The sequence below is a fragment of the Aulonocara stuartgranti genome, assembly GCF_965226115.1.
Source record: "Aulonocara stuartgranti genome assembly, chromosome: 16".
NCBI classification, from domain to species: domain Eukaryota; kingdom Metazoa; phylum Chordata; class Actinopteri; order Cichliformes; family Cichlidae; genus Aulonocara; species Aulonocara stuartgranti.
In genome coordinates this window covers 34,911,855-34,924,280 of record NC_138952.1, presented here as the reverse complement: position 1 = coordinate 34,924,280, position 12,426 = coordinate 34,911,855, and the positions used below count along the sequence as shown (strand labels likewise).

At 40.3% G+C, this 12,426-nt stretch overlaps 2 long non-coding RNA genes across 2 annotated transcripts; both read left to right on the top strand.

Moving 5' to 3' along the window:
- Window positions 1-805: 805 nt before the first annotated feature.
- On the top strand, window positions 806-1,592 carry LOC309691318. The gene is made up of 2 exons (XR_014271954.1): window positions 806-941; window positions 1,071-1,592. It is a non-coding gene; the product is annotated as an uncharacterized lncRNA (long non-coding RNA).
- Window positions 1,593-2,191: 599 nt separating this feature from the next.
- On the top strand, window positions 2,192-4,270 carry LOC309690949. Its single transcript, XR_014271835.1, has 3 exons — window positions 2,192-2,259; window positions 2,756-2,799; window positions 3,869-4,270. It is a non-coding gene; the product is annotated as an uncharacterized lncRNA (long non-coding RNA).
- The last annotated feature ends 8,156 nt before the right edge of the window (window positions 4,271-12,426 follow it).

Here is a 12,426-nt window from a genome sequence, read left to right as displayed (position 1 = left end):
GGTGGGAATGCCCGTTGGTGGCTGCGTGCGCCTGTTCGACTGTGTCTGTATGTCAGGTCGGTTACACTCCACGTCTCTGGGAACATCTCAGGCCCTCCAAGGTATGGAGGCCTATCTCGATTCACCACACTCCTTGCCGTTAGTTGATGCCCTCAGGCGTCGGTGTGTTGGTGGTTCTGGTGTCCGGGGCTGGGCGCTCAGGTATGTACCGGCTCACTCCCAGTGACTGCTTGGCGAGGTCTGGCACCCGTGGCTCCGTCAGGCCACTTCCGGGGGGTGGGGGGCTCTCAGTCCTCTGGCCTCTGGGCCTGTGGCTCAGGTCACTCTGCCACAGCTGTCTGCCGGCAGAGCCCACAGCCACATCACGGGCCCCCTGTGGCTTCTGCTCCGTGGCTGCTGGGTGACCTCTAATCTGGGGCTCTCCTCAGCGCTTCCCAGGAGGGTGGCATGGCTGCAACTCCGATGGTCCTCCTTGGGCTCTCACATTCTGGGGGCCTCTGGGTGTCTGGGGCCTGGATTTCCTCCATGCCTGCTACATGCACTGGGGGACAGACTATGGCTCCCTGTTAAAAGTAGAATGGGAGGCAGAGTCTTCAGTTTTATCTTTTGTCCTGTCTTCCTCTGCTCATCCCAACAGGTTGTGGCAGATGGCTGTCCCTTCCTCAGCCTGGTGCTACTGGAGGATTCTTTCTTTTAAAATGGAGTTTTTCCTTCCCACTGTTGTCAAAGCGCATGCTCATCAGAAATCATATGATTATTGGGTTTTTTCTGTATTTTTCAAAGATCCACATCAAAAAGAGCAGGTTAAAGTGGTTCTGGCATCTGACAAGGATTCCTCCTGGACGTCTCCCAGGTGAGGTGTACTGGACGAGCTCCCACCAGGAGGAGGCCCTGAATCAGACCCAAGACATGATGGAGTTCCCCTAGATAAGCTGGAGGAGGTGGGTGTGGAAAAGGAGGTCTGGAGTTCTCTGCTTAGGCTGCTGCCCCCACAACCCGGCCACAGATAAGTGAAATAAGTAGATCAAATATAACTTGGTGTTCTAAAGAATATTGTTGTTTCCTTGCAGGACACCAGGAGAGATGAGCCCTCCATCACAGATGGTGTGGTCACCTGCAGGTTCAAGGTCATTGCATCTTCAGCCCACATCTACTGCCACTGTACTTAAGGGAAGTTGGGACAATGTTAAAGACTTTCTTCAGACAATTGCATTTGGATGAGCTAAATTCATGACAGGCACTCAAGCAGTAATGCCTCGACTGACAAACGAACATACCAAGCTTCTGTGTTGTTTGAGCCAGAGACTGCACTTGTGGATGAACAATAAAAACATTTTATATTTATTATATTAGTAATGTAACTTGCAATAAAAAGTTATGGGAAGCTTAAACTTAGTTTCAGAATAATTAAATCTGAGACTTTGTTTCATTGAAAAGTTATTAAAGTTTTAAAGTGTGTGACAAATAAAATAATAAATTATTAAGTAACACCAGCTACAATATTGGAAATATGTGTGTTGTTCAGCAGAACAGTGTCCAGTATGTTGGCTGAAATGCTTTAAATTTGAAAATAAAAGTTGGGCTGATTTTAACGCATTACAAGGAGTGTTTTAATTATTATTTTCTAAATAAGCAGTGTTTATATTACGTGTAATGAAATAAGTTCAAGGATAATAAAAGGTAATGAGATTTAATTGCATTCAACTTATGTGCAGCAAAACTAAAAATAAGTTACGGAAGTGTTCAAATAATATGTGTGCTTTTAAAAATGCTCGTCTATTTAAAGACTACACAATCTGTGTTAATTCTAATTATACCACAATCCCTTGCCTGTTGTGTTAAATATACATAAACAGTATGTGTTATCAGATGAAAGTACAAAACTCTCAAGAACCCCCCTCCTAAATTTCAGGTGGCATTTTAAAAACATGCCATGACATAACACACAGCTGCTATAATCATTCAGTGAGGTCAAATGTCAATTATAGTTATAGGTTCTTGCTATATGTTATAACATAAACACAGCACAGTTGTAAGAATAATAGTTTCTAGGTTCTAAGGCTTTTTGTCAGTTTAATAGTGAGCTTTACGAGACTCATTTTCGTGCCAAAGGCTCGCACAGGCCTAAGTTCCCTTATGACAACTAGAGCTGGAAACAAGACCTCAAGCGATCCTAAGGCTAATTAATTAGCACGGCTAGCATTTAAAAAACATCTGTTAAATGTTGTCATTGCTAGCATATACCTGTATTACAGCATGGTAAGTAGCGAGAACGCAAAGTTTTTGTTACCTTTGAAAAGAAAAATGTGAAGCTATAATATTAGCATGAGCTATGCTAATGTTATTCACTGAAACAAACATCTCAGGTACTGACTTACTGCTTTCTAATATCTGTGTTTATTTCTGGATATACCTACATGGTTATTAGACATCCCACATAAAGGGTGACAAAGGCAGTAACTATAAATGACCATAACTTTACTGTAAATTACACTGATGGGCTCAGTTCATATAGTTATATCACGTGCACACGCATGTTAGCAACCGTAACCATGCAGGCTGTTGGTATATGAATGCTGCGCAAGGTTCCAGCTGTTCCTTTACACTTGCTCTTGGATTTGTCTTGACCTGCTCCAAGCTCAGCTTGTGGAAAGATAACTTTTGGAGAATATTTCTACAGAAAGCGGATTTTACTACAAAGCAACAACAACTACTGCATCTTTGGATCTTTTGTACTTGTGTTTCATCATAACAGCAAAGCTTGAAGATCGTGGACCCCGACTCGTCGACAGCCACCAGGTACATTTCAAAATTTCTTCAATTATTTCAAGAATCACTAGATGACTATAGTAATTTTACAGGTTCCAGTGTGAATATCACGTTTTAATGTGATCAAAATAAGTGTGTTCTAAGACTTTTCCTGGCAAATCGCTTTTATGCTTTAAATTTTCCAGGAGAGGTGTAGAATTTATTACCGACTGGTGTATGAATGTGAAAAAAGGTTTTACTTTGATTTGAAGCCTTCAAATTTGACACTTTTTTCCAATGAAATGGTTAAAATTAGCTTAAAATTCGTAAAATGCCCCCCTCCCCAAATATACATATGTATATGTGTATATCGGTTTCTATGGTAACAGCATCTCCTCACAATGTTAGGACATATAGGAGTAAACACACCAGGTCCCCTGTAGGTCCTGACATCATTTTCTTCTCAAAGGCTTCATTTGAATAAACTATAACTTTTTCCCAGCTACATATGCGATGATAAATAAAATAAAATGAAATAATATAAAAAAGAATATTAAAACATCAATCATAGTCAAAAATAATCATAAAGTCAAACTGTTACAAAAATGTGTTTTATTTTTAAAATTGTGTGTGGAGTTCTACTGCCTTTTTTGCATTAGCAATATTTAGGACATGGAATTGGTACATGGGGAGATTAAATGTTTCGTTATATTTTACATCGTTAATGAAAGAATTAAAAAATATATGAGAATGAGCTGCTAAATTATTTATGGATTTTCTGCAGTATGCTATTCATGTCCAGTTCTTTACAAATCAGTACCTATTATCCATGACCTAGTCCAACGTAGTGTTTGCATAAAGGTTTAAAAAGAACAAATAAACAAAATGAATGTATACAAAATACAATACTGTTACCTTAAAAGTGTAGTGTGCACAGAGTGAGCTGCCTTGGCAGAGATTTGGATGCTTCACTTAATGATTGTGGACATAGTTGAAATCTTGTTTTCTTCTCACATGAACAAGTAAAGTGTCATTCAGTCTGATATGAATGTAGCCTGTAGCTTTAGCACTGGGTGCTTACTACATTCCTACTGTTATTTTAAACTTTGTTTCCTTACAGGCTGTCTTGACTACATTGTTGAACGTCCCAAGAACGAGACCTTTCTGAAGTCATCAGGATCCTTGATGACAGTCTCCTGAGCGCCATCTCTTCTGATGAAGCGTGGGACACTGATACCGTGCGTGTCAGTAAAGGTGAGTACATCGCCCTCTCATCCTCCCCCTCTTCTCATGAAGAACTGGATGCTGATGCGTGTCAGTGAAGTGGAAGGTGAGTACCCCCTCCCCACCTTGCTTTCTTGCACTGAGGTCTGCTTATTGTAAATATCTTGTACTTGTTTTTACACCTTTTAATGTCAAAGTTGGCCTCTGTGCTTTTTCAGTGTTGGAAAGACTCTTTCTTGCACTGAGGTCTGCTTATTGTAAATATCTTGTACTTGTTTTTACACCTTTTAATGTCAAAGTTGGCCTCTGTGCTTTTTCAGTGTTGGAAAGACTCTTTCTTGCACTGAGGTCTGCTTATTGTAAATATCTTGTACTTGTATTTACACCTTTTAATGTCAAAGTTGGCCTCTGTGCTTATCAGTGTTGGAAAGACACTTTCTTGCACTGAGGTCTGCTTATTGTAAATATCTTGTACTTGTTTGAACACCTTTTCATGTCAAAGTTGGCCTTTGTGCTTTTTCAGTGTTGGAAAGACTCTTTCTTGCACTGAGGTCTGCTTATTGTAAATATCTTGTACTTGTTTGAACACCTTTTCATGTCAAAGTTGGCCTTTGTGCTTTTTCAGTGTTGGAAAGACTCTTTCTTGCACTGAGGTCTGCTTATTGTAAATATATTGTACTTGTTTGAAGACCTTTTAATGTCAAAGTTGGCCTCTGTGCTTTTTCAGTGTTGGAAAGACTCTTTCTTGCACTGAGGTCTGCTTATTGTAAATATCTTGTACTTGTTTTTACACCTTTTCATGTCAAAGTTGGCCTCTGTGCTTATCAGTGTTAGAAAGACTCTTTCTTGAACCGAGGTCTGCTTATTGCAAATATCTTGTACTTGTTTTTACACCTTTGAATTTCAAAGTTGGCCTTTGTGCTTTTTCATTGGTGGAAAGACTCTTTCTTGCACTGAGGTCTGCTTATTGTAAATATATTGTGTTAACTTGTTATTTTCTGTTTTATCGCGAGAGTACTGTTGCCCGCGAAGGGTTGTTGTTGTTGTCCGTATGAAAAATGGCGGAATGAATAAAGCGCTGTGAATGAGAGTACGACGTCGTGTCTTTTGAGTTAACATTGGTAGCAGAGGATGGTTTCCAATTACAAAGTACCACCAAAGCTTGATGAAGCCAGGCCATACGAATGCTGGAAGAATGAAGTCAACATCTGGAGACGAGTTACGGAGCTGGATAAAAAGAAACAGGCACTCGCGGTGGTGCTGGGCCTTGAGGGAAGAGCCAGAGAAACGGCCATGGAGATACCCGCAGAAGATTTGGACAAAGATTACGGTATGGAAATACTGCTTGCAAAACTTGACGCGGTGTTTCAGAGAGAAGAGAAAGACCGCGCTTATGAAGCCTACTCGTGTTTTGACTCCATTGCAAAGAACCACAGCGTGTCCATGGCAGACTACATTATAGACTTTGAACAGCGTTATAACCGGATGAAAAAGTGGAGGAGTGTAACATTACTTTGTACACTAAAGCCTCAATGACAGACGCTGAAATTTTCCTGACTGAGGCACTGGGGTCAACCATTATTGATACTGCATGTACACGTACAGTTTGTGGTCAGAAGTGGCTAGATAGTTACATGCGTGACCTCAGCCAAGGCCAAGTAAACAAGCTGTTGCAATCAGAAACCCCCAGCTCCAGACCATTTCGCTTTGGGGATGGTATTGTAGTGTATTCCAGCAGAAAAGTGAAACTTCCAGCCAAAATTGGACAAACAAAATGTGACATTGAAAGTGAAGTAGTTCCTGTTGACATTCCACTACTACTGAGCAAAACGTCTCTCAAGAAAGCAGGGACTGTTCTAGACATGGAGAATGACAGTGTTGTCATGTTCAAGCAGCCTGTTCCTCTAGAGCTCACTAGTTCGGGACACTATTGCGTGGACATTAGAGATGAAAATACTACAGAAAGTTGCAATGAAAATGAAGTTCTCATGGTAACTGCTGAAATGTCTATAAAAGAGAAACAGAAAGTCCTTGTGAAACTTCATAAGCAGTTTGGTCATGCATCTGCAGAGAGGTTATTGAGGCTCATCCAAAGCTCTGACAATACAGATAAACAATGTGCAGTTATTCTACAAGAGATAGTTCATGACTGTGACATTTGTCAGAAATATTGCAAAACCAAGCCGAGACCTGCTGTTGGTCTACCCCTGGCTTCTGAGTATAATGAGACAGTAGCGATGGATCTACATGAGCTGGAGCCCAATGTGTGGTACCTTCACATCATCGACCACTTCACACGCTTCAGTGCCGGCAGCATCGTAAAGACAAAGAAAGCTGCAGAGATCATCAACTCCTTCATTCACACCTGGATAAGCATTCACGGTGCCCCCAGACGGCTCTACACAGACAACGGCGGAGAGTTCAACAACACAGACATTCGGGACATGGCTGAAAACTTCAACATTGAGGTAAAAACAACGGCGGGGTATAGTCCCTGGAGCAACGGACTACTGGAGAGACATAACATGACACTTACAGAAATCCTCCTGAAGGTAAAAAAGGAACGTGGATGTGACTGGCACACTGCGCTAGACTGGGCCCTTATGGCCAAAAACAGTATGCTTAATGTACATGGTTATAGTCCACATCAACTTGTGTTTGGCCAAAACCCCAACCTTCCTTCTGTGTTGATGGATAAGCCACCTGCCTTAGAGGGCACAACTGTAAGTGCAAGAGTAGCTGAACATATCTCAGCATTACATGCTTCCAGGAAAGCATTTACTGAGGCAGAGTGTTCAGAAAGGATCAGGAGAGCACTACGCAAACAACTTAGGCCTACAGATGACAAATATGAGGCAGGAGATAAAGTATACTACAAACGAGTCGACTGTACAGAGTGGAAGGGTCCAGGTGTAGTTATTGGGCAGGATGGAACTGTTGTATTTGTAAGACATGGGGGGACTCTTGTAAGAGTACACCAGTCAAGATTGACTAAAGTGGATTCACAGACTGGAGATAAACAAATACCACACAGTACTACTGATGATGACAACAAAGACGCAGTTGAAAATGATGACACTGACACACCCGATGGTGAACAGAGTATTAGTGAGGAAGAAGACATCACTATTGACAGAGAAACCAACACTACAGAAAACATGTCTGTCACACAAACTGCAAATGAGCCCTCTACACCCACTGATCACGTCTCTGCAAATGTAAAATTAAGATCAGGACAGCTGATTGCTTTTACCAACAGAGACAACGGTGTTCAACACACAGCCAGAGTGCTAGGCAGAGCGGGAAAAGCAAAAGGGCAATACAAAAACTGGTACAATGTGCAATATCTTGAGCATGATGGTAGTGAAGGTGAAAACAGAGATGCAGATGTACTCATAACAAAAGATATTTCCTTTGATTCTGATAAGCAGCAGGAGATTGAGAGCTGGCAAAGTAATGGTGTGTTTGATGAAGTGAAAGACCTGGGTCAAAAATGTCTGTCTACTAGATGGGTCTGTACACTCAAAGAAACTACTAATGGTGTTGTCCCAAAGGCTCGACTTGTGGCACGGGGGTTTGAAGAGGTAAATACTAAAGAACTACAGAAAGACTCTCCAACATGTGCGTCTGAGTCCCTCAGACTGGTGCTAGCTGTGATATGTCAAAACAAGTGGAGAGTAAATTCAATGGACATTAAATCTGCCTTCTTGCAGGGAATGGAACTGTCAAGAGGCATCTATCTTCGTCCCCCACCTGAAGCTGGCAAGGACAATGTTCTATGGAAACTGAAAAAGTGTGTTTATGGACTTGCAGATGGTTCACTTTATTGGTACAATAAGGTCAAAGACATTATGCTCAAAACTGGTGGTAAAATATCACAGGTTGATCCTGCAGTGTTCTATTGGCAGAATGAACAATCTGAGGTTACAGGAGTGCTTGCATGTCACGTTGATGATTTCCTTTGGGCTGGTTCAAGTCACTTTGCAACTCATATCATTCCTGTACTGAAATCTACCTTCCTTGTGGGCCGTGAAGAACATGACAGCTTTTCTTATGTTGGTATGGACATTTGTACAGTTAATGATGTAATAGAGGTGCATCAACAACTTTACATTGACAACCTACAACCGGTTCAGTTACAAGCAGCACGGGCTGTACAGAGGGAGGCTTCCTTAAGTGAAACAGAACGTGAGCAACTCAGGTCAAAAATAGGACAGATTTTGTGGGTTGCCAAACAAACAAGGCCTGATGTTATGTTTGACACATGTAGCCTTGGATCTAATATCAAAGATGCAACTGTACAGTCTATTCATGAAGTGAACAAAGTAATCCGTAAACTTAAGGCAGAGAAAGTGACTCTTAAGTTTCAGCACTTGGGTAACAGTGAGGATCTGGCATATCAGTGATGCTTCATTTGGCAACCTTCCTGATGGCGGTACTCAAGGAGGGGCATTAATCGTCCTTATGGGTAAAGGAGGAAAGTTTTGTCCTCTCTTCTGGCAGTCTAAAAAAATCAGGCGCGTGGTCAGAAGTACACTGGCAGGAGAAACTCTTGCCATGTCAGATGGAATAGACAGTGCAGTCTTCCTGGCAACACTTTTTTCTGAGCTTACAACTGGTAACACTGGTCTAAACGCTCTTCCTTTGATCTGTGTGACTGATAATCATTCCTTGTTTGATGCACTCAAGTCTACTAAGCAGGTTACAGAGAAGAGACTGGGGCTAGAAATGAGCAGCATTAAAGAGCTCATACAAGGCAAGAAAATCAGACAGGTTTGTTGGTCAGATTCAAAATCTCAACTTGCTGATTGTCTGACAAAAAAGGGAGTTTCACCTTTAACCCTTCTAAAGGCGCTAGATGAAGGACTCTGGATACTGTAATCCTTTGTTTACAAAGTTGTCTTTGCATTCAAATGTACCATTGTTTATTGTGTGCAATGATAGTATGCTTTAAGTAAAGCAAAGCACTTTTGAAAATTTTTTTTTGTTTATATAAATATATACATATATGTATACAAATGTTTACAGGGGTGTGTTTATACTTTTATTTTATTTTATTTTAAGAAAGAGGGAGATTGTTAACTTGTTATTTTCTATTTTATCGCGAGAGTACTGTAGCCCGCGAAGGGTTGTTGTTGTTGTCCGTATGAAAAATGGCGGAACAAATAAAGCGCTGTGACTGAGAGTACGACGTCGTGTATTTTGAGTTAACACTTGTACTTGTTTTTACACCTTTTAATGTCAAAGTTGGTCTCTGTGATTTTTCAGTGTTAGAAAGACTCTTTCTTGCACTGAGGTCTGCTTATTGTAAATATCTTGTACTTGTTTGAACACCTTTTAATGTCAAAGTTGGCCTCTGTGCTTATCAGTGTTGGAAAGACTCTTTCTTGCACTGAGGTCTGCTTATTGTAAATATCTTGTACTTGTTTGAACACCTTTTCATGTCAAAGTTGGCCTCTGCGCTTGTCAGTGTTGGAAAGACTCTTTCTTGCACTGAGGTCTGCTTATTGTAAATATCTTGTACTTGTTTGAACACCTTTTAATGTCAAAGTTGGCCTCTGTGCTTTTTCAGTGTTGGAAAGACTCTTTCTTGCACTGAGGTCTGCTTATTGTAAATATCTTGTACTTGTTTGAACACCTTTTAATGTCAAAGTTGGCCTCTGTGCTTTTTCAGTGTTGGAAAGACTCTTTCTTGCACTGAGGTCTGCTTATTGTAAATATCTTGTACTTGTTTTTACACCTTTTAATGTCAAAGTTGGCCTCTGTGCTTTTTCAGTGTTGGAAAGACTCTTTCTTGCACTGAGGTCTGCTTATTGTAAATATCTTGTACTTGTTTGAACACCTTTTAATGTCAAAGTTGGCCTCTGTGCTTTTTCAGTGTTGGAAAGACTCTTTCTTGCACTGAGGTCTGCTTATTGTAAATATCTTGTACTTGTTTGAACACCTTTTCATGTCAAAGTTGGCCTCTGTGCTTATCAGTGTTGGAAAGACTCTTTCTTGCACTGAGGTCTGCTTATTGTAAATATCTTGTACTTGTTTTTACACCTTTTAATGTCAAAGTTGGCCTCTGCGCTTCCTCAGTGTTAGAAAGACTCTTTCTTGCACTGAGGTCTGCTTATTGTAAATATCTTGTACTTGTTTTTACACCTTTTAATGTCAAAGTTGGCCTCTGTGCTTATCAGTGTTGGAAAGGCTCTTTCTTGCACTGAGGTCTGCTTATTGTAAATATCTTGTACTTGTTTTTACACCTTTTAATGTCAAAGTTGGCCTCTGTGCTTATCAGTGTTGGAAAGGCTCTTTCTTGCACTGAGGTCTGCTTATTGTAAATATCTTGTACTTGTTTTTATACCTTTTCATGTCAAAGTTGGCCTCTGTGCTTATCAGTGTTGGAAAGGCTCTTTCTTGCACTGAGGTCTGCTTATTGTAAATATCTTGTACTTGTTTTTACACCTTTTAATGTCAAAGTTGGCCTCTGTGCTTTTTCAGTGTTGGAAAGACTCTTTCTTGCACTGAGGTCTGCTTATTGTAAATATCTTGTACTTGTTTGAACACCTTTTAATGTCAAAGTTGGCCTCTGTGCTTATCAGTGTTGGAAAGACTCTTTCTTGCACCGAGGTCTGCTTATTGTAAATATCTTGTACTTGTTTGAAGACCTTTTAATGTCAAAGTTGGCCTCTTTGCTTTTTCCGTGTTGGAAAGACTCTTTCTTGCACTGAGGTCTGCTTATTGTAAATATCTTGTACTTGATTTTACACCTTTTCATGTCAAAGTTGGCCTCTGTGCTTTTTCAGTGTTGGAAAGACTCTTTCTTGCACTGAGGTCTGCTTATTGTAAATATCTTGTACTTGTTTGAACACCTTTTAATGTCAAAGTTGGCCTCTGTGCTTATCAGTGTTGGAAAGGCTCTTTCTTGCACTGAGGTCTGCTTATTGTAAATATCTTGTACTTGTTTTTACACCTTTTAATGTCAAAGTTGGCCTCTGTGCTTATCAGTGTTGAAAAGACTCTTTCTTGCACTGAGGTCTGCTTATTGTTAATATCTTGTACTTGTTTTTACACCTTTTCATGTCAAAGTTGGCCTCTGTGCTTATCAGTGTTGAAAAGACTCTTTCTTGCACTGAGGTCTGCTTATTGTAAATATCTTGTACTTGTTTTTACACCTTTTCATGTCAAAGTTGGCCTCTGTGCTTATCAGTGTTGAAAAGGCTCTTTCTTGCACTGAGGTCTGCTTATTGTAAATATCTTGTACTTGTTTGAACACCTTTTCATGTCAAAGTTGGCCTCTGTGCTTATCAGTGTTGAAAAGGCTCTTTCTTGCACTGAGGTCTGCTTATTGTAAATATCTTGTACTTGTTTGAACACCTTTTAATGTCAAAGTTGGCCTCTGTGCTTTTTCAGTGTTGGAAAGACTCTTTCTTGCACTGAGGTCTGCTTATTGTAAATATCTTGTACTTGTTTTTACACCTTTTATGTCAAAGTTGGCCTCTGACCTTATCAGTGTTGGAAAGACTCTTTCTTGCACTGAGGTCTGCTTATTGTAAATATCTTGTACTTGATTTTACACCTTTTAATGTCAAAGTTGGCCTCTGTGCTTCTGCAGTGTTAGAAAGACTCTTTCTTGCACTGAGGTCTGCTTATTGTAAATATCTTGTACTTGTTTGAACACCTTTTCATGTCAAAGTTGGCCTCTGTGCTTGTCAGTGTTGGAAAGACACGTTTTTGCACTGAGGTCTGCTTATTGTAAATATCTTGTACTTGTTTGAACACCTTTTCATGTCAAAGTTGGCCTCTGAGCTTATCAGTGATGGAAAGACTCTTTCTTGCACTGAGGTCTGCTTATTGTAAATATCTTGTACTTGTTTTTACACCTTTTCATGTCAAAGTTGGCCTCTGAGCTTATCAGTGATGGAAAGACTCTTTCTTGCACTGAGGTCTGCTTATTGTAAATATCTTGTACTTGTTTGAACACCTTTTAATGTCAAAGTTGGCCTCTGTGCTTCTGCAGTGTTAGAAAGACTCTTTCTTGCACTGAGGTCTGCTTATTGTAAATATCTTGTACTTGTTTGAACACCTTTTCATGTCAAAGTTGGCCTCTGTGCTTGTCAGTGTTGGAAAGACACGTTTTTGCACTGAGGTCTGCTTATTGTAAATATCTTGTACTTGTTTGAACACCTTTTCATGTCAAAGTTGGCCTCTGAGCTTATCAGTGATGGAAAGACTCTTTCTTGCACTGAGGTCTGCTTATTGTAAATATCTTGTACTTGTTTTTACACCTTTTCATGTCAAAGTTGGCCTCTGAGCTTATCAGTGATGGAAAGACTCTTTCTTGCACTGAGGTCTGCTTATTGTTAATATCTTGTACTTGTTTTTACACCTTTTCATGTCAAAGTTGGCCTCTGTGCTTATCAGTGTTGGAAAGGCTCTTTCTTGCACTGAGGTCTGCTTATTGTAAAT